The sequence below is a fragment of the Sarcophilus harrisii genome, chromosome 4, assembly GCF_902635505.1.
Source record: "Sarcophilus harrisii chromosome 4, mSarHar1.11, whole genome shotgun sequence".
NCBI lineage: Eukaryota > Metazoa > Chordata > Mammalia > Dasyuromorphia > Dasyuridae > Sarcophilus > Sarcophilus harrisii.
Genome location: NC_045429.1, coordinates 280,793,949 through 280,817,520, shown reverse-complemented (window position 1 = coordinate 280,817,520; position 23,572 = coordinate 280,793,949). Strand labels below are relative to the sequence as shown.

Below are 23,572 nucleotides of genomic sequence, written 5' to 3'. Positions count from 1 at the left end.
CTCATTTCTGTTACTTAGAACAGGCTGTCCCTCATGCCTGGAATGCACTTCCTCCTCAGCTCAGCCTCTTAGGATCCTTATCCTCCTTTAAGAATTAGGTCCTCTCTCCTAAGGAATGTTTTTCTCTCTCTTCAAGTTACTTTGCATTATCTACATCTGTCATATTTCCCAGGTGATGTCACTGGACCTCTTTGAGAACAAAGGAAGAACAGTAACAACTCAAATGGAATACAAGCTTCTTGAAAGGTCTATTTCCTTTTTCTGTCTCTGTCTCTGTATCCTCTAGCATAGTGCCTGCTCACAAAAGGCCCCTAATAAAGGTAAAACCTTTACTGAAGAGAGAAAGTAGTGATCCCAGAAATATAAATTCATATTTACATTTTCCACTAGTGTTCAGAAAGCACTTAATATACATGATCTCATTTTCTCTCATAGAGAAGTTGAGAAAACATTGCCTTAACTTTCCAGTTGATAAAACTGAGGTTCAAAAAAGTTAAAGGCGCTTGTTCAAGAACACAGCTTAAACATAGCAGAGGAGGAATTAGAAGCCATAAGAACTGCGATGATGGGCAAAGTAATGATGTTTTATTCACTGAATATTAGTGTTTAAAGTGATTATCTAGTACAAATCCTCTTGTGGGTGATTGTATAACTGAAAGTGAGGGTCACAAAAAATTTGGCAACAGAAAAAGGGATCATATATTCCACCAAGATTTAATTCTTTACGTAAAAATAAACAAGCCCATTCATCTCACTTGTCTTTAAAAATGTAAAAACTATATGTATACCTAAGAACTGTTTTAAAATAAATTTCTTTATGATAATATAGTAAATGTTTGATTTGCATGTCTATTTTATATGTGTACATACCTGGGATAACATAAAATTTTGAGTTGCAAAATGGAAAAAATTTGAGGAGGTTTGATTTATAACAACCTTTTACAAATAAGGAAACTGAAGCCAGGAAAAGTAATGTGTCTAAGTAACTTGTTCACTGAGCATCCAGAGCTGGACTTTAACATTATCTCCTGACTCTCTATTGAAAAAAGGGCAAATCACTTATATATATATATAAGGGATATTCCATTCAAGTAGAGAATTGAGGAAAAAACTAGACAAGAAGTTCAGGCTAGAAACCCATTAGAAATTAGAAATTTGTACACAATATAAGATCACATAACACCTTCTTCCCTTCAAAAAAAAAAAAGATATTTCATAATTATATACAGGTATGTCCTGACAAGTATATTCCCAAGTTTTTTTGCTGCCTACAATTAATTTAAATGGGTATCTCTTACTAGTGATATATAGAACTGCTGATGACTTATGTAAGTTTATTTTATATCTTGCTGGTTTTGCTAAAAATGATTGTTTCAATCAGCTTTTTAGTTTAGGATTTTCAAAGCATATCGTATCTCCTTATTTTATTACTTTATTTTATTATACACTCTCCTTCAATTTCTTTTTTCTTCTTTTACTAGTTTCTAATAAAATGATAACATTGATGATAGTGGGAAACTTTGTTTCATTACTGATTTTATAGGATATGCTTGCTTAATGATTTTATGTACTTATCACTTTAAGGAAAAATCCAATTATAACTATGCTTTCAAGCATTTTTAATAGGAGTATGTGACCTTGCTAGCACCCAGGATACCTCAATCAATCAGAGTCAGGATACGCAACAGTCCTTAGTCTTTATTCTGAGTCTTTAGAGGCAGGATTGAACAGGATGGAAGCAGAATCTCCACGACCACCCTCTCCCTCGTCTACCACCAAAGTGTGACTGGCTAGTCTCACTCCACCCTTTAGTCCCTCCTACAATCCTCTATATACACCAATCATTGAGCCAGCACAGGATAGTGGGAAGGACCATTTTCCAAGCATATGCCCATAGAGTATTGTCCAATCAGTAATTTGCCCTAAGTGCTTGAATGGACCTCAGTGCAAAAACTCAAGAGTTTCAGCCCTCTACAGGAATGAATATTGTATCTGTCAAAAGATTTTTCTGTATCTATTGATATACTCATGATCTTTGTTATTTTAGTTATTGATATAATCAATTATGCTGATGGTTTTCTGCATTCATGGTATAAATGCCACTTAGTCACAATGTATAATCTTTTTGACATCATGTTCTAGTCTTTAGTTAGTATTTTATTTAGGATTTTTACATCCACATTCAAGTTATCTTTTCAGAAACAGATTACATATTAGATCTTGGAGAAATTACAACTAAATGTAAAAAATGTCTTTTATAGATAATAACATGTAATCAATAACACAAGCAGGCACAATAAAGAGCCCAAAGACAGACATCAAGCAACCTCCTCAATTTAGCATGCACAAGCATATAAACACACAGAAAAAAATGAACATTTTAACAGATGTTTAAAGGTGAAGACAAAAGAATTGCTATGCTACAAGATACACTGAATTGTCCTTCATAACAAAAGCATTAAGGGAAGCAAAATGGAAACATAATTTTGAGCAAAATTTGAATCCAATCTACATGCCTACTTTTTTATTGGTTTGTTTTTAGTAGAATGTAGAATACAGAAGGAGATTTCTTCAACTTTACTCAAGCAAAAGTAACACAAGCAAAATATATACATCTTGAATAATCAGTGAATCCAAAAAAGAAATCACTGACACATTTAATGTAAAAGAAAATAATAATTAAAAAATTTTTGATTTCTGGGAAATAGTTAAAGCAAATCTCAGATAAAAAAAATCTCTGAAAATGTTCATTAAAATATTGAGAGGGAATATTGAAAAAATTACATTGATTCAGGATCAATTTTTATTGATTAATTTTTCATTTTATTTTACTGATTAATCATTTTATTAACTGATTTTGTCCTGTAACTGCCTAAGTCGTAATTGTCTCTGAACTTAGTATAAAAATTCACCTCATCTATAATGACTTTAGATAACCAGTTCTGCTAAATCACTGTTTTTTTTTTCTTACCTCAAGGAAATCCATTATTCTTGGGGCATGCAAGTAGACAGTAAGGCCTGTTCTAATATCTATACACTATTCAAACTATTCTTCAAGGATATAATCAAGGTCTACAATCTCAAACAATGAGTTTCTTAAGTCACAGGAGGAGAGGAAGGGGTTGTTGCTAGCTACTCATTCCCAACTTGCAACTAATCATGTTGTTTTCCTCACTTCAGTATGTAACCAATCATACTGTAATCATTGCCATGGTGTCACCAAGCCTATAACCAATTTTACTATTTCTTCTCCTGCCCTTTTCTGTTCTTTGTTCTATATTTCCCCAAACCTATAAACAGGGAAATGACCTTATGTTAAGAAGTATTTGGCTTAAAAATTGAGGCAGCTATAGAGTACCTCAATTGGTAGATTCAAACCCCACTAATAAAGGGAAAACTCAATTTTTCAAGAAAATCCTAAGACTTCAGTAATACATGCAAAAAATTATTCACTATGACCAAATTAGATTTATATAGAAAATGATGAGGCATCAGGAAAACAATTAACATTTAACCATTATTTTAAATATCCAAAATATATATTTATTCTATCAAAAGATCACAAAAAGCATTTTAAAAGCATAATATTCATAAATGCTAAGATAAAAAGTTTAAAAATCTATAAAGCATAGGTATTAAAGGGTTAATTTTAATATGAGAAAAGTACATTTCTAAAACCAAAAATCAGCATTATTTGCAATAGAGAAACACCAAAAGCTTTTTCAATAAAATCAGAAATAAACCAATGATGTTCTTTCTCTTTACTGTTACTGAACATAGTTCTAGAAAAGCTAATAACAATAAGATAAGAAATTAATTAAAGTCATAAATATTGACAAAGGAGAAAAAAAATGTATCCCTAATAGCTGACATGATTTGCTCAGAAAATCTCAGCAAATTATCAAAGAAACTAATCAGAAAAAAAGAAATTAATTTAAACAAGTTTCAAAAAATAAACCCAAAACAAAATAAACCCACAAAATCAAAAGCTTTGCCATATACCAATAACAAATCCCAAAAGAAAATAGGGAAAAAGAAAAAAAAAAAAAAAAGAAAAAGGGGAAATCACACTAAAAATTACTACAAAATACATACAATATCTAAGATTCGGTCTACCAAGGTACATTTCAATCTTTATATGAATATAATTACAAAACATTATAGCAATTTTAGTAATAGTCTTTGCTTATCACTGATCCATACACTTACATAATGTACAGATTTATATGTATAAAAAGATACTATCTAAATTAAAAATACTTTATAGAACTAAGTATAACACCACCAAAATTCACTTGGAGAAAGATATGATCTAAAATCACAAGGAAAATAATGTAAGTAAATTTATTTTTATTGCTATATTTTATATATACTATAGTTTATTACTCTAACTATGGAATAAACTTCCTGACTTGAATTTATATTATGAAGCAGTAATTCTTGAAGTAATTTAGTGTAAATTAATAAAAATAGTATATATAAAACATACATGATCTTCATATAATCTTTACAACAACTTTGTAAGGTAAGTTATTATGATCCTCTTTTATAAAAGAGAAGGTTGAGGCTGAGAGAGATAGACTTGCTCAGGGTCACAAAACCAGTAAATGTGTGAAGCAGGATATGATTTTGCTTACTCCAGGTCCAATATTTTATTTCCTGTACTACTTAGCTCACAAAAAAATAGAAAAAATACTTAAATTTTAAAAAAATAGATCAATAGCTGGAAAATGAATGGATGCCCATCAATTGGAGAATGGTTGAGTAAATTGTGGTATATGAATGTTATGGAAGTTATGGAATGTTATGGAAAAATAAGAAATGACCAGCAGGATGAATACAGAGAGGATTGGCGAGACTTACATGAACTGATGCTGAGTGAAATGAGCAGACCCAGGAGATCATTACATACTTCAACAACAATACTGTATGAGGATATATTCTGATGGAAGTGGATTTCTTCGACAAAGAGAAGATCTAACTCAGTTTCTATTGATCAAGGATGGACAGAAGCAGCTACACCCAAAGAAAGAACAGTGGGAAATGACTGTAAACTGTTTGCATTTTTGTTTTTCCTCCCGGGTTATTTATACCTTCTGAATCCAATTCTCCTTGAGCAACAAGAGAACTGTTCGGTTCTGCACACATATATTGTATCTAAGATACACTGTAACCTCTTTAACATGTATAGGACTGCTTGCCGTCTGGGGAGGGGGTGGAGGGAGAGAGGGGAAAAATGGGAACAGAAGTGAGTGTGAGGGATAATATTGTAAAAAATTACCCTGTCATGGGTTCTGTCAATAAAAAGTTATTAAAAAAAAGAAAAAATAGATCAATAATACATATGAAACAAGAACTGAAGAATCAGAAACAACCCAATGTTCACTAGATAGGAGATTAAAAATGACTTAGGCAAGAATGACACCAATTGCTGGGGAAACTGGAAAGCAAGGAGCTGAAATTAGATTTAGACCTATACATTTCACTATGGAACTCAACTACTTCCAAAAAATGTGACCTAAATGTAAAAAGGTCATATCATTTTTAAAAATTAGAAGAAAATGAGATCAAATATCTCTCATAAGCTATGGTTATTAACCAGACAAGAGACAGGAGCAATCACAAAATAATTAATCTTGATTATATGCAATTGAAAGGATTTTTATGCTAACAAAATTGGTACAACTTAGAAAAGAAGAAAAACTATTGATTGGAAAAAAAAAATCTTTGCTTCAAATATTGGATTAAGGTTCTTAATCTAAGATGGTTAAAGAAATGAACAGAAATATACCACATCAAGAGCCATTCCCCAGTAAATAAGAGACCACAAAACAAGAACAGTTCTAAAAACGGATTATTTCCAAAAATAGAATAAACATTATTTGGAGATGGCTGCGAATCAGAATAAGAGAAATATAAATCAAAACAACTCTGATTTTGCCTCAAAAATCCAACAAATTGTCAAAACTAATAAAAGGACTGTAAATGCACACTGATACACTGAAGAATCCCAAACTAAGTCCATTTTCTGATCATCTTCCATTTTGTAAGCTGGCCCTTGCTTTGCTATAAATCATATGATTATGAGGAAATTGAGATGTTGATATAATTCTGGGAAATTAGGGTAGTAGGTGCTGACCACAAGATGTTCCCGTACATCTTGTGGTATGTTTTTATAATAACCACAGAATGTACCAGGATATTCTTGAAATAACCACTAGATTTGTATAAGTCTGGTCAATCAGAAAGAGAGAATGTCCATGCTACTCAAGATTGTTTAAGTTGATTGGTTCTTCATTATTGACTATCAGAAAGTGTTGTTAATTGCCAAATAATGTTCTTGTACCCTCTGAAATGATCTTGGACTCAATTGATTGGGGACTGCTAGTCTTGCTAATAAATTGACTTGCTTCAAAGTTTAATCTTTGTTTCCTCAGTTTCAGTCATGACAACATGAAGTAGCTATAATTTAGTATAAGCATTCTGAAAGAAAATTTAAATCTGATCTAAAAAATAAAATGAAAAAATCTCCCTACCTACAGAGCCCACCATGCCTATATCCCAAAGATGACAAAGATAGAAAGAAAAGTACTATATACAGCAACATATTCACAGCAACATATTTTCTGATAGCAAAAAAATGTGAACAAAGTACAGAAAATTTTCCCATTATGCAAATTTGACACTAAGTAAAAAATTCAAAAAGAAATCCACCTCTAAAAAATCTTACTCTATGTGGGCTCTCTCAAAGGTTTTCTCTTCTTCCCCTTGCTGAAAGCTCTCTCACTTAAAAAAAGAAAAAGAAAAAGAAAAAACCCTCCAAGTGAAAGCAGAATAGGAACTCAGAAAGATAGATAAGGATTTGACTTGCAACCTTCCATGTCTCTGTGTATTTGCCCCCTAGTCATTCCAGTCTTATGTTCATCTGCACTAAGGTACCACATGTCTATTCTGGCTTCTATGTGTCACCTACTTTCTCCAACTTGCATCGTCATCCAGCTTTCACTTATTTGGCTCCGAGTTTTCTTCCTCTCAGTTCTGGTCAGGCCCCAGGTTAGCCCTGTCCCACATGTTCCTCTTCCTTCTCTTGGTTCTCTGGCCACAGCTCCCCAGAATCCTTGAAAACTGTGTTACCTTCCTCCCTCTGCAGGCATGTGGCCCCCTTTATTTTTCCCTCTCATCCCCAAGTTGGTGGCAAATTTGCCTTACACAAAGATAGCTTTAAGTAGAAGTCAGCTCCACTCACATAAAACAAGAACTACCAGTAGATGCTTGTCAGTTAGGGAATAGCTAAACAAATTGTATAAATGTAAATGGAAAATTAACATGATATAAAAAATGATTACCAAGAATTCAAAGCATAGGAGGAATTTTATAAAATGATGCAAAGTAAAATAAACAGAACCAGGAAATTTTATACGCAATGATTGCAACAATATACATGGAAATAAAATTTCTAAAAGGATACATAACAATGTTATATAATTATGCCTTAGCATGGTTTCAGAGAAGAGTTGAGAAAATGTACCTCCCTTTGGGACTATGAATATACAACACTGTATATACTGTCAAATTTGGTTGATGTGCACATAAGAGTCATGATTTTATGCAATTTTTTCCTCCCTCTATTTTATTCTTTGTTATAAAGGATGGCACATTGGGCAAGGAAGGGAAGGAATACATTTAGAAATGAAAATTATGTAATGACAAGTGATATCAATAAAATATTTTGTAGATAGTGATTTCATGAGAGAAACAGCCATAACTACCATAAGAGTTTGTCCCTAACAATAATGCTAAATATATTACTGTGATTTATATTGCACTTTACCTTTTTTTTTTTAAAGGTCCTTTATAAAATAATTTGCTCTCTTCCTTTCTTTTGGTCCCATGAGACTGATAGAGCAAGTACAGTCAAAGCTTTGTTATTCAGCTCCTATGCATGGGTAAACCATTCTATTTCCTCCACCATTTTTTCTGTTCCTAACACCCAGAAATAAACACTACAGTTTGCAAAAATAAAACAAAACTGAAGAGTTAAAAAACAATCTTTTCCCCCAAAACAGTAAATAACAATCCTGTAGCAAATTTATACTAACTTAAGTATTGTTTGATTACCAAGTTACTATAAAGAAATGCAGAAGAAAAATTAGCTAGCTTATAAGACTGATGAATTGGTAAAGGTCAAACAACATTAAGTATATAGTCTATAATACTGAAAAAAAAAAGATTTCTCTATAAGAATTTATAATAAATGAAAAATTATTTATAATAAACAACAAAATATGTATAATAAAAACTACTAACCCATTTATCCACTGAAGATTAGAGATAATAAATTTCTAGAAATTTGGGAGCAACGGATATTGGAGTTTGGAAAAAAAAAAAACATGGACATTTAGAATCAAATTAAAAATATAGCAAAGCTGCTTTCAGTGCCCCCTACAGATCCCAGTAATTTTGGTTTTCAATCACTTTTCAGTATGCCTGACTCTGTGACAAGATCTGGGATTTTCTTGGCAAAGATAATGGAGTGATTTGCCATTTCATTCTCCAGTTCATTTTACAGATGAGGAAACTGAGACAAACAGAGTAAAGTCACTTGTCCAGGGTCACACAGATAGCAAACATCTCATGCCAAATCTGAATTCAGAAAGATGAATGTTCCTGACTCCAGGCCTTACTGTGCCACCTAGCTGACTAGTCATTTTTCTTATAGAAAATAATTATAATAACCCATATTTCTAGCATAACTAAATATGGCTTCCAAGTCAAGGAGGATGGATATCATACCTAAACATCATATTGATGACTTAATATACAAGGAAGACATCAAGATATATGATCCACAGTTACACCCAGAGAAAGAACACTGGGAAATGAATGTGGACTATGTGCATTTTTATTTTTTCCCAGGTTATTTTTACCTTCTGAATATGATTTTTCTTGTGCAACAAGAGAACTGTACAGATCTGTACACATATATTATATGTAAGATATACTTTAACATGTTTAACATGTGTGAGACTCCCATCTAGGGGAGGGAGTGGAGAGAAGGAAGGGAAAAGTTGGAACAGAAGTGAGTGCAAGGGACAATGTTGAAAAATTACCCATGTATATGTTCTGTCAATAAAAAGCTATTAAAAAAAAAAGATATATGATCCACTGAAAAACATTATTCATCTCATAGAAACTTTTTCTAATATTAGATGTCATTTTCATTCAATAAAACCATTTTTAAAAATAAAATTATTAATGCATATCATGGAAAAATAGAAATTGAAAGTTTGAACTTGAATTTAGATGCTGAACTGAACTAATGAAAGACAGTGATATTTAGAGGGTGAATTGAACTAATGGAAGAAGGTATTATTTTAATTTTTGATATCTTTACAGATATCTTGATTTTTTTCAGCCAAGACACTTCGAGCAAAGTACTATCAAGAAGAAAGCTGTGGCTGTATATATCAAAAGACTTAATGGCATCCTGAAGTCAAAGCTTAATGGGAAGAAGCCATTCAGAATAACACCTAAGCCAGACCGCTCTAAATATACACAATAAAGCTGACAATAAATTTAGAAAACATCCGAAAAATTTCCACAGAATAGTATGAACATGATACAGAGTTATCACCCCAAGACTGTTAAAGAAATACTAATAAGCATATATTAAACTCCTATTATATGCCAGATACTGTGCTTGGCAGTAGAGATACAAAGAAAATAATCCTTTCCCTTAACAAGATCACAATATAATGGAGGAAAAACCATGGAAACAGCTATGCACATATAATCTATAATCTAAACCATAAAATGGCTAACATCCAAGAGCAAAATCAAAAAGGCCCCTAAAGATATAATCCACATGAACTTTATCAACAATATGCCAATAAAATCTCAAACAAATAGTAGAATCATGCAGATGTTTCTACCAAAAACAAAGTAGTTAATACAAAATGTTCTGTTTGGCATTCAAAGCCATTTTAATCTACTTTCCAATCATCTTGCACTTTACTTTTTCTTTCCCCCCAAATGTACTCTTCAATCTGGTGACACTGACTTCTTGGCTGTTACATACAAAAAAAAAAAAAAAAAAAAGACACTCCATTTCTTCACTCTGAGCATTTTTTCCCCCTCTAGCTATCTCCCATGGTGGAACATTCTCCCTGGCTTGCTTTAAATTTCAACTAAAACCACACTTGCTAAGGAAGCTTTCCCCAATTCCTCTTTTATTTATCCTGTATAGAACTTAACTTGTATATATTTGTTTGCATGTTTTCTCCCTTGTTAGACTGTAGATTCCTTGGAAACCAGGGACTGTATTTTGTCTCTTTTTGTATCCCCAGTGCCTATTAGATGATTATGGATTGACTTAATAGCCATTGAGGACCAAGTCATTATTACCAGAAATTACATAATAGTTACAACAGACTTTCTGATCAGTGCAGAAAATAAAAGAAAAAAATAGAAATTGCAAAATTTCATATGAGGTTGCAAAAATTTAGCACCTACCAAATACTTAGAAAGACACCATCAGTTGATGAGAATAATGCCTGTATTATAATCTGTGATCCTTCACAACAGATGACAAACTTCCTAATCACAAATACAAACTACAAAAAAATCACAAACTATTGCCAATAATCATCCAGATAATACTGATCCATAAAAATTTAAGAACAATATTTTAACAAATGTTGCCATACCAAATATTCATAATTTCCAAGTTACAAAGAGCAAAATATTCTAAAACATGGAGACCAAATGGAAAAATCAAAATCATGTAGAAATAGAATAAAAAATATATTTTCCCCATTGTCCTCTTTTAGCCATTCTCCAATAGATGGGCAATCCCTTTTTATTACTTTAAATAAAAAGTTTTGCTTTTGTATATGGATTTTTTTTCTTTCTCTGATTTTGTTGGGCCATAGGCCATAAGTCAAGAAATGATTATTATTTATACATATGCCAATCAATCTAACAATCTAAGTGAACCGGATGAATACTTACAAAAATTATAAATTGTCCAGCTTAACAAGAAGGAATAAAAACTTACATAACCCTATCTCAAAACAAGAAATTGAACAACCCAGCAATGAGCTAAGAAAAAATCACCAGGACTAGAAAAATTCAGTAATGAATTCCAACCAAACATATAAAGAATAATTGTTTTCTGGAATGACTAGACCGATTTATACCTCTACCTACTTCCCTGCTACTCCTCAAATGGTCATTTTCCTCATCACCTTCGCCAATCTAAGGTGTAAGGTGGAACATTAGAATGATTTTAATTTGCATTTTTCTACTTATACATAACTTGGATGATAACTTGGATTTCTTCCTCTAAAAACTGTCTGTTTATGGCCTTCAACCATTTACCTGTTAGGGAATGGCTTTTGTTCTTCTAAATTTGAATTGGTTCTTTATATGTCTCCAAAGCTTTTTCCACTATGCCACAAACATCTTGATTTTATAATTTTGCTTAATGTAAAAGTTCATAAATATAATGGTGATCTGGGGATATCTTTGAGTTGTAAAGATGTGAGGCACAATGATGACATTAAAAATAGAAATAAGAAATAAAACAGTACATATGATCCATTGGTTATTGACTAGATCTGGGAGGTGAGAAAAAAGTAAAAGATGACAAAGATTTCAAATCTAAGTTTTTAGGAGAATAATAGTATCACTAATACAGAAAAATGAGGACAAAAAGATCCAAGTTTCATCTTAATTTGAGGGGATGGGAATAGAAGAGATGACAGGTTCTAACTGATTCAATTTCAGGTGCTGGTAGAATCTGGTTTAGAAATGTCAACCAGGAAATTGAGATTAGAAGCTCAAAAGATACTAATAATCTAAAGATTTAGTATCTTCATAGAAATGACAATTGAAGTCAAGAATAGATTATTCTTTAAACTTTGAATATAAAGACTAAATCTTTTACTATTCCACAATGAATTCAAAATGAAGAGGTAATCCAAATATTAAAAAATTTAAAAATTCTAAAAAATTAGAAGACAGCAGATTAACTCTCCATAAGTGTTAAGGATAGAGGTTGATTTCTTAATCAAATAAGGAATAGAGAAAATAACAAAAGATAAAATAGAAATTTTGAGTACATGAAATTGGAAGGCTTTTGTATAAATTAATTCAGCATAAAAGAAACGATTAATTGGGTAAAAAAAAGTCTTTCTATTAAATAGTGGATTTGGTTTGGTATCCAAGCTATATAAAACAACAAAATATATGATTAAATGCTGTTCTAGTAGTAATCAGAAGGTATGAACAGTTCTCAAAATCTGAATTGCAATAACAGCAAATTAATATTAATAATAATAATAAAAGAATGATCCAAGTTACTAATAAAATAAATAGAAATCAAAACAAGCCTGAGGTTTCATCTTACATTCAGCAAATTAGCAAAAATGACAAAAGGCAGGAATAATCAGTATTGGAGAGGCTGTTGTGAGGCATACTAATCTATTGTTGGAGGAGGAGCCAGTGAATTAATAGGGTATAAAAGAAATCCATTTGGAATTATGCAAAGTGATTAAAATATCCATACACTTTAACTCAAATTATATGGCTAGGTATAAATGTCTACTTAGGCAATGGCAAAAAGAAAGGATCAATGTATACTGACAGCAGTACATTTTCTGCTAGCAAAGGACTGGAAAGAAAAAACCACCTACCTACTGGCTAAACAAATTGTGGCACAAAAAGGTAATGGAATATTTTGACAAATATGATGTACATAGGATCAATGAAAAGATAATGAACTCATTCAAGCTTGGTAAAATAAGTACAACCAGAAAAACAAAATATATAATAATAAAAACAATGTAAATGAAAGAAACGACCACAAAACAATTAAACTCAATGTTGTGAGACTATAAAGGTCCAAGTTTGGTCTCTAAGAAGAAATATGAGAAAACACCTCTCCCTTCCCCACTTTCATATAGCATCAGATTTTTTTTTTAAATGTTGATCAGTTTTGATGATTTTATTTTCTTCCTCCTTTAAAAAAAAATCCTTTGCTACATCCTTAGGCTCTCCGGGAAAATTTAGGAAGAGAAAGACACATGGGGAATTTGAATGATGATTAAAAACAAAAGATATGAACAAAAAAAAATTTTTAATTGCTAAAGAGGCAACCAAGCATGTAGCTAAACATAAGCTTCACTCATTCCCTCAAAATAGGCTTATACATCTTCCCCCCCCCCAACAATTCAATTAAATAAACATTTATTGTCTATTACATGCAAGTTACAGAGTACTGGGGTTCTAGTCAATGTTGGATTTGGAATTAGAAAGATCAGAATTCAAATCCAGTTTTTGACACTTAACAGCTATACGACCTTAAGCAAATTACTTAATCTCTCTATTCAAATAACTCTGAGAAACTTATCTTCTAAATTATCAATAGGCCAACAGAGAAGTGGCTGTCCTTTACAAGGAGGGCATATAACTACCCAAAGAAAAGAGACTTTGTTAACCCTAAAGGATTAATTTTTTTTTTTTTTTACAAGCTGGCTGTTTTCTGATGAAATTTAAGAGAAATTTACTTCAAAATGTCCAAGATCCTCACTATAGATACTCCAATCAACAGATCTTTTATTAAATAGCCTTTATTAGATACTTTAGTTGAAAAGAAATCATCAAGTGGCAAATTTTCTAGACAAAGTCTCGCTCAATTTAGAGAGACTGGTCCTCAAGCAAGGAACATGTAAAGTTATAGCTATAAGTCAGTACTCAAAACTTCCTATTTTGTAGGACCTTCTAGGTTTATGCTCTCACAGCGCAATCTTTTAAAATCCAAGCTCATTTCCATGTTACCATGAAGCAATACAGTAGTAGTTTAAGCACAAATAAATGCAAAATGCAATACAGTATAATGGGATAGTGCAGGACTTGGAAATCAGGAAGACCTGAGGTCAAACCCTGCCTAGATATTTACTGGCTGAGTGACCATGGGACAAGTCACAACCTCCCTGAGTCTCACAAGAGTATTGAATCCAAAAACTTTTAAAGTCCCTTCCAACTTTAAATACCTGATTCTATGATTCCAAACTGGTGGATGTTACTTTAAACACCCAGTCACTACTGAAAAATAATCCAGCTTTTAAAAGCAACTGCTTCTTTTTCTGACTTTTGCAAGTGTTTTCTTCTTTCTAATAATTCATTATAAACTAATAAGTATACAAAAATATTTAATTGTTCTTTTTCAGGATATGATTTAAGAAGAAAAAAAATTGCTAAAGACAATTAGCAGCAATGACCAATATTTGACCAAAGTGAGTTGTTTCAATTAAATATCTGCACAAATCAGCTTAATTCTACCATACTAAAGCAGACAAAAATATATTTTTATATAATCAAGTCTGCATCTTAAACAAAATAATTATAGATAAATGTATTTCAAATGGATTTGATTAGATTTCATAAAATTTGTTTTCCATTAAGTAATAATAATGGTTTACATTTATATACAATGCTTTTAAGAGTTTTACTTATAAGTTACAAATGTTATTATCTTATGAGGAGAAAATGATTGAATTACCTCAAAATAAAAGATAACTTGTCTGCAAGTAAAATAATCTCTTGAACAAACTGTCACTTTACTCCTTAATGAGTTGTTCAAAGAACTAACAGCAACTGAAGAAACATAACCCAAAACTATAGGCTTATTACCTTAGTTATTAATATAATAATTTTATAGATCTATTTTCTTGATGATGATTCTTCTCTTATCAATATAGCTGGAAAAATATTTCCCAAATAACCATGATTATTAATCTACTTAATAAGGAATAGTTAGTTGTCCTCTCAAGACCGTCACCAACATATACTTCAATTTATTGTGGTATATAAATAACCAAATCAGTTGTTCTGAGATAGCTGATAAGTTAGTCAGAAAAATTAAATAGATAGTTTATCTGTGTTGTAAAGAATATCCAGAAGTTAACTTATATAGGAAAAAAATTTTTAATTTAACCTTCTCTAATTGTAATTTTTAAAGTAGTACAATTAAATTTATTTACTCTACTTTAGACCACAGGGTTAACTATAACTAAATGATCTCAGAAATATAGTCATAAGATTCCTCTGTTCTATGCTTCATCAAAAGTAGGCTGCCATAATTATTAGTTTAGCACTTTCCTAAACCAATACAGCTTATAAGTACCAATCTTTCCCACCAAATAGGGATAAACAGCACCACCAGAAAATCAATCAGTAATATATTTATCTAATCTCTTTAGTCTAGAAGATTCATGACAGAGGGACTGTTCATGTCTGTATTCCACTTAGTACTTAGTAGTCACACGAATCTGACATAACTAGGATTTGTAAGAGAAAAAAAAAAGTTTAACTGTCAGTTCTGCCTTGGGTCAATTACACTCCTAGCCAAAAAAATTTCATCAAATTTTAGAGCAAAGTGGCAAAACCACAAATAGCTAATAAGGAGTAGGAAGAGAGAACCAAGGAAGACAAATTAACGTATCACAGAAGACTATCATTCTTCTCTTATTACAGAATTTTGAGCCTTGTTTAGACACCTGTTTCTCTTTGGGTGGGGCATGAGGCCACTGGGATTAAGTGACTTACCCACGGTCATACAGCTAGCAAGTATCTGAGGCTATATTTGAATTCAGGTCTCTCAATTCCAGGATCAGTATTCTATCCACTGTACCATCTAGCTACTCCATGTGGAACATGGGCAATTTCTAGTATGTTTCCATACAATTAATTATTTTCTATGGGTAATTTCCCCAGATCCTCCTCAACAAATTGTCCTATTCACAAGACCAGAGCACCATATATTGAGAGAGTCAGATTGGATCATTATTTAACCCAACCCTCTCTTTATACAAATGAGAAGACATAGACCCAGAGAGTTGAGGTGATCTGGCCCAGTTTATCACTGGTATAAGGAGATTAATGCCCAATTCTCCTTCCTCCCAATTTCAGGCCACTGTACCATATATGCTGTCTCCCTAAATAAAATTTCAATGTTTATCAATCAATTACTATTATCCTAATGAATGAATGACTTTCTGAACTGGAGCCAAAAACTACATGCCAATGCTGTATATTTTGTTTTATTGTGTTTTGAAAGTTAAACATGGGAATCATTTTATTGGTTAATATTTAATATACATAAAAGAACATTCCATCCTCACTCAGCACATGCTTGATCATAAAAGCATCTATAATCCTTTGGACCTCCCCTTCCCAACAGTAGTAGAATTTCTAAACCTGAAGCAGAAACATTTTTAGTTTTAAAATATGCCTTATAATTTGAAGTTTTCAATTCAACTTGCTTTCTATATCCACAGTGCAATAAAAAACATACATAATTTTGGAAGTTGAGATTAATCTAAAAAATTTAGCCCAGTTTTTGGCCATTTCCAGGGAAAAAAGGAGTGGGCCTTTTCTCCAGCTTTCTCATGAATTGTGAACTCTTTTCTTTGGAACTTAAAAGTCCTTTACAATCTGACTTCCAAATCACTTGTCCAGGCTCATTATACATAATTTCTGTCCAGACAAATTGGACTTCTTGCCTCAGACATGACATTCTAGCTCCTGTCTAGATGCTTTTACACTAGTTGTCCCTGACTCCTAGAATACAGCTTATCCTCCCCTTAGAATCCCTTGGGCTTTTTAAAACTCAGCTCAGCTGTCAACTCCTATGTGATACCTTTCCTCATCATCTCAGTTGCTAGTACTTTCTCTCCAAACTACCTTGTAATTCCTATCTACACGCCTTACATAAACTATTTTTTTTAAATTTTATTTTTTATTATAGCTTTTTATATACAAAACATATGCATGAATAATTTTTCAAATTGATCCTTGCAAAAACTTCTGTTCCAATTTTCCCCCTCCTTCTCCCCACCTCCTCCCCTAGATGGCAGGTAGTCCCATACATATTAAATATTACATAAACTATTAAATACATATGTTGCTTCCAGAGAATATAAGCAGCTTGAAATCAAGAACTTGTTTCATTTTTGTTTGTCTCACTAGGCAAAGTACTAAATATATAAAATGTGTTAATAAACACTTGCTGAATATCAGGCTTCAAGCAGAATGTTACCAATAAGTCTAGAAGTTTCACCTTTCCTTTAGAAGTTAATGTTTATAACTGAAAAAAGCAATCTTCATTGATTTTCCTTTATTCTTCATTAATGAATAATTTGGGAAACAAAATTAAACCACACTTTCATCTGGCTATACACTTCTTCGTTTCAAAATAATCTAATTATTTTTGTGATCCTTAATCTTTCACATATGTGATTGCTTACTTATAAGTCAATATTTCATTCCACAATAATTGTTATTTTTAAATGATTACACAAGATGTAACCAGAAAATTTCATTATCAGGGTAGTAAAAAAGTGAATAGTTCAAAAGGAATCAGAATAATTAATGATTCTTCACTATCTTCTGCCTTCTTCCCTTTAAGTTTCATTTTTATTCCAAATTTTTTTAAACCTCTTCCTCTCTCATCTATCTCAATTGTAGAAAAATAGACATAACATCTATAGCTATGCAAACTCCCTCTTGTGGTCTTATGTCCAGATCAAAAGTGTTCAAAAGGCTACATATTTTTTGAAAAGAAAAAATATTACAGAAAAAATTGCATTCTCAATTGCTTTTATTTAACTGGTCACAAATTACAATAAAAAAATAAAGTTTACACTTTTAAAAAACCCTGAAAATTAAAAGCCTAATGTATATGAAATATGTTACAATTCAATTTGAGTAAAATTATTTTAATAATCAACTACAAAAATGTTTAAATTCTTCTATGGTACTGGATTTTTATCCATTTTTTTTTTCAATCTTCTTTAAATAAGCAGAATATCCCCTAAGACTTGGCAACAAAAAAAACAAGTTATGATGCTATAAACTATATAGCCTACATCATTTGGGCAGGGCAGGTCTTACACTTCTGGAAAGTTAAAAATTGTTCTATCTGTAAATGACACCTTAGAAAAAGAACAGATTAGCACTTTATGTTCTTATAAACATATACTCATAACAACTTACAAGTTAATAATCTCTATCCATAAAAAAATTTATTTGTCTTTATGCTTTTATAAATATATCTAGAAAAAAAGTTCAATACAGGACTGATTTTTTAGGATATGAAAATAAGATATAGAATAATCAAATAAATTGAATATTAAACTTAAGAATTTTTGGCCTGCTACTAATTATACTATTCGATTTAGACATATACTGAAGACTTATCACTGTACAAGAAAGCCACATATGTAATAGGTATAAATGGAAAATTAAGTTATCACTAAGTTAGATTATAAATTTTATACAATTTCTGAAATATTATAAACTCAAAGAATTAAATTATTTCCTGGATAAATGATTTAACAAGAAGTTGTTATGCATAATGACTTTAATAAGTAATAAAGGTACTTCATCTTTGATAATGAATACTTCATCTTTTATATTGAAGGAAGCATTCAATATATATATATTGCAATTAAATAAACCTGGGTGGGCCTCAGTTTCCCCACCAGTAAAATGAGAGGATTAGACTAAATGGCCATTATGGTCCCTTTGGACTCTAAAACTATAATTATATTATTCTAATTTAACAATGAGGTTCCTGAAAATACAAAGATAAATGAGAAAAGTATGGTCCCTACTCTTAAGAAATTATCTAGCAGACAATATCAATTCAAGAAACTCTGGGTTTTCAACCACCTCTGAAATATATTGTCTGTATGACTTTAACTTCTTTGTACCATAGGAAACTTTCTTAAGATTATCCAATACAAAGCTATCTGCGTTGATAAACAGAATTTCCTTAAGAGTTCTTATATAGATGAAATGAAAGTTGCAGATCAATAACAATTCATAAAAAGGCAGAGATTAGTTCAGAAGGAAAACTAGCTAAGAAAATAATGTATTTAAAATTAGAAATGTTTATAGAGTATGTGGTGTTACAATAATTCAGTTTGTGCATAGTTTGGAATCTGATATATAATTAAGTATTGTTCATGTCTTAACAAAGTGGGGAAAAAACAAGAAAATTAAAATTGAATTTTAAAATTTAGATTTTTTAAAAATAGGCTTTAAAATTAAAATAAGCTTGAATTTTAAAAGTTTATATATTGATCATTTTAATAAGGGAGAGCTTGAAGCACCATGAAATAAAGGCTATATTCTAATTATGCAACATACTAAGATAATATAGTGATATGAACTTTTCAGAGAAATTTTACAAATCAAGGACAATATTAATAGTTTAATCTGATTGGGTTCCCAGACTATGAATGAATGGGGAGGGGACAATAAATAAATTTGTGTATATATAACTACACTATTTTGAGTTTCTAATATTGATCTGACTGAAATAGTATGCTTATTTTTAAAAAATTCAAATAAAGATATACTGATTTTCTAGGCAAAACAAACAAAGAAAAACAAACAAAAAAATCAGAATAGATGCTTACAGTTTAAATAAGAGAAACTTGGAAGAATATATTTATTTGTAATGATTGTCCACAAGGATTTTTTAAATATTCTATTTAAATTATCTCAATACTTTATAAATGGCCACTTTAAGTTCAGGGAAAAAAAATTAACTCCTCATTCAGCTTACAAATTAAACTGAAAAAGATCAAAATTAAAAACTTTCTTAAAGTATCCTTTCTAAGAATGAAACTTACAGCTGAGCTATAAAGATATACTATGTTTATAATATAAAAACATATTTTAAGAAATGTGAATATATCCAAGTCTACTTGATAAGTAATTTAAATAAAATCTACTCTATTACCTGCCAAAGACTTTTTAATCTCTATTTCCACAAACTCAATTTTTTATACATACATGCATATGATATACTATTGGAAACAGTAACTCATTTCTCATCAATATACTATCATTTCCTAGATACTTTGTCCTCTACTTCCATTCCCTTCTGTGCCCTACCACTTTTAAATAACTACACTGGTTTCTTTGTAATGATCCAAATCAAAAGGTTTAAAAAAAAAAAAAGTCTAAGCCAACCAAAATAATAATAATTCTTGTAGGTTTTTCCTCAAAGAAGCAAAGAAAGCTAATCAGATAAAGCTAAACCTTATGAAAACTTAAAACTGAAAAAGGAATTCAAAATCCAGCTGAAAAACATGAAGCAGAATTCAACTAGAAGCTAAATGCTTTCCATTATGCTAAAGTCACAAAATATATATAGAAACTTATCAGGAGCACAAAATAATTCCCATAGTATTTCCTCCTTAAGGCAATCTTTAAGTAATAAAATAAGTTAGTCACTACCATTCTTCTAAGAATATTACAGGCTCAAGGAGACCTCCCAGCTAAATATTTCCTTATCTCTATGCCAAAATGTTCCCTGATCAAATCTACTTAAACCAAAGGACAGAACTAGAATATTGATCTATACTTAAAAGTACCTAGACTTTTAATGCTGTCTATGTATGGTTTTCCAAAAATTTGTGTTATACTACTCTTTACCCAAAGACTAAAAGACAAAATTGTCATTACCTAATTAAAAGTAGGTTATTTGTACAATTCTATCTCAAATTTTCTAACATAAGAACATCTTTGAGTGGTATGTTGTGTGAGGATTAAAGTCACAGGGAAACCACTACTTTAATATAGTAGGAAGAATCAGCCCAGTCATGACATTTCTTCTCTCACAAAGAATGAAAAATTCTTTCATATACCACTAGAGTACTAAAGATCATTAGTGCAGTTACTTTTCAACATCATTTTAATGTGCAAAAGCACTGATTTTCTCTTCCAGTTATAATATGGTGGTAGTATTCACTACAAGACAGGTGAAATAATAATTAAGAAGGTTAACAGTATATACCTCACATACTATGGAAACACTAAACCAAAAGAGATCTTTGGGAAGGCTAGGGAGACAAAAGAGACAAAGAGCAGAAGTAGGACTAGCAAGTAATAACCCAAAGCTCTGGCTAACTTCAAGGAAATTACTTCTGAACTATGACACAGTCCCAGAAATCAATGAAAGTGAGGAAATCTTAAATTACAGTCGTAATTAGTACCGACATATTTCTCAATTCTCAGTTCACTTCTACAGTTCCCAACTTTCTGTTTCTCAAGTGCAATAAATAGGAAAGTGCGGTTTTCTCTTCCAGCTTCGGGAAAATGTAAATTCTTACACTCGAACTTCACACTCGTTACCTCACAAAGAGTTCTGATCTGATAAGATCCTTCCCCAAGCCTCTGGCTGAACAGACAACAGCACTGGACATTGGTCATCCAGATAGGCAAATTCCTGCAACGGGTGGAAGAGAAGAAAGACACGTTTGGAATCGAGATCTGTCAGAAACCGAATGAAAGAAACAACAACAACAATAACAACGACAACAACAACAACAAAAAAAAAAAAAAGGCAGAAAGAATCAAGCCCAGAACAACCTGTCATCTGCTTCTCGTGGGGAAAAAAGAAACAGGGAATAGGAAGTAAGAAGAAAAGGAGAGAAAATCTCCAGAGTGTGTTAAACTCTCCCCCCTTCCCTTCCCTCCCTAAAAAACACCTTTGGGAAAGGAACAGCGGGAGCAAATCTGAGGGCCACGGAGATGCGAGGATGGGGGTCGGGGAGGGCACAGGGAGGGATGGGTCTCTGCCTCCTCCGGCTCACTAGGGTCACCGAGGCGCGAGACGCAGGGGAGAGTGCGCGGGCGCGCGCGCGCGCACACACACACACAAACACACACGAGGTAGGAAGCGCACCCACGCGGCGCGCCCAGCTCACTTCACCTCACGGCCCCTGCCCTGCACCGGACGAGCGGCTTCCCTCAGCAGGGGTGGCCCGGGAAGAGGCGGAATTGCCCTGGGGAAGGGGGGGGGGGGTGTCCCCGGACCTGATACCGATCCCAAGCCTCCAAGACAGTCGCTGCTTCCTCCTCCTCCTCCTCCTCCTCCTCCTCCAGGTTCCATCCCCACAATCTCTGCCCCAGCCACGCTACCTGCCGCTGAGCTCCTCGCTCGCCAGCCCGCTTGCCCCCGTACCCAGCGCTAGCCCGCGCGCCGGTGCGCCGCCGCCGTTGAGTGGCAGAGCCCAAGAGCCGGTCGCAGTCCCCCACCCCTCCCACCTCCTCCACCCACTCCCCCCAACACACTTACACAGGGCAGCGCGGAGCGACGCCCCGCCTCCGACAGCCGCAGGACCGGCCTCCAATAGGTCCCCTAACCTATCAGTCCTCTCCTGAAAGGCGCGCGGGCCGCCGCCCCGCCTCTTCCGATTGGCCACCCGCGCGCGGCCTATGCAAATAAGGCGCCGCCTCCACTCTTTCTTGTCTAGTCCTTTTCTCCCCTCCCTCCCCGAACTCTCCACTTGCCCGAGCCCCAGCAGCCCACGTGTCTTCTCTATACCGGACCCAATCGCCACCCCCGCCAGCTTAGAGGGCGGGAGCCCTTCGACGCCCCCGTACCCCCTCGGCCATCCCTCCGGGAGGACCGCTACAAACCACTCACTCTGTTAGGGCAGGATTTCCCTTCCTCCCTAGCGCCGGACACTCCTGCCTCTCCCCTCCATCTGGCCATGAAAACGGCCCAGAAGATGGAAGGGTAAAGTGGAGGGGTGAAGTGTGAAAAGAGTGCTTCCGTCCCTAAGCGACTACCTGGACACCCTTTAGATAACCATCCTGGAGAGTCAAAGCTGCCCGGCTCAGCACCCAGAAATCCTCTGCCTCCTGGAGGGGCCAAGGGATACTTAGTAACTATTTGGCTAATTGGAGGTTTTGAATCCAGAAGGAAGTACCTTCTTTTCTAATGACTGTTCCTTCCTTGTAAACTCTCTGAGCTCAAGTGTATACATTATTTCCACGGTGAAGAACTGTTTTCCTCACAATAGCCCTATGAGGTGAGTAAATAATGGATTAGTCCTAATCTATTTGGGGGGAAAAATAAATTCTTCAAAAAAAATTGAAGCTCATCGATCTTTTTAAGTGATTTGCCCAGAATCAAACAGTGAATAGCAGCTAGATTGGAAGCAGCCAGATCTTGTGACCATAGGAAAGATGAGTGCTTTTTCCTACCAGGCTGTCAATCAAACAACAGGTATTTATCGAGCAGCTGTCACATGCAAAGGAGAGTACTAACTACAAGCTTGGAAGGGATACAAGAAGTAAGAAACCAGGAAGATCTTTGCTCTCCAGGAACTTCACACTTTGCCACTCAGTAACCGCCACAAAGACTTTCACAGGAGAATTAGGAAAGAATTAGGATTCTTCAGAGCAGGAAGATAAGAGCCAAGAGAGCACTAGATCAAAGTCCATAAAATCACATGAAGTTCTTCAGATGTCCACATCTAAAAATTAAAAGCTCGAAACAGCTAGGGTTAGCCACTAAAAGGAAGTCCTGTTTTACAAAATAGGTTGTAAACTTGGGGAGCTATCTTTAAAGAGGTGACACATGCTGAAAGTATGAAAAAAGTTCAACCTACAACCATTTGACAATTGACTCTATGCAGCAGCAGCAGCACCGTATTTAAACGCATAATAAGATATTCTAGCAGTCCTTAGATTAAACCTAAATCTC

The 23,572-nt window shown here is 33.4% G+C and overlaps 1 protein-coding gene across 4 annotated transcripts in view; it reads right to left on the bottom strand.

The window, feature by feature from the left end:
• The window catches only part of FKBP5 (FKBP prolyl isomerase 5), a 150,079-nt gene extending 127,981 nt beyond the window's left edge, over positions 1 to 22,098 (bottom strand). For 2 of the 4 annotated variants that reach the window (XM_031964995.1, XM_031964996.1), the window contains exons 1-2: positions 22,000 to 22,098; positions 21,211 to 21,304 (exon numbers count right to left, since the gene is read on the bottom strand). The gene's annotated coding sequence lies outside the window, so the exon portion shown is untranslated. Of the gene's footprint in view, positions 1 to 21,210; positions 21,305 to 21,566; positions 21,728 to 21,999 lie in introns of those variants that run through there. The other 2 variants (XM_031964999.1, XM_031964998.1) reach the window with 2 other exon arrangements.
• Between the last annotated feature and the right edge of the window lie 1,474 nt (positions 22,099 to 23,572).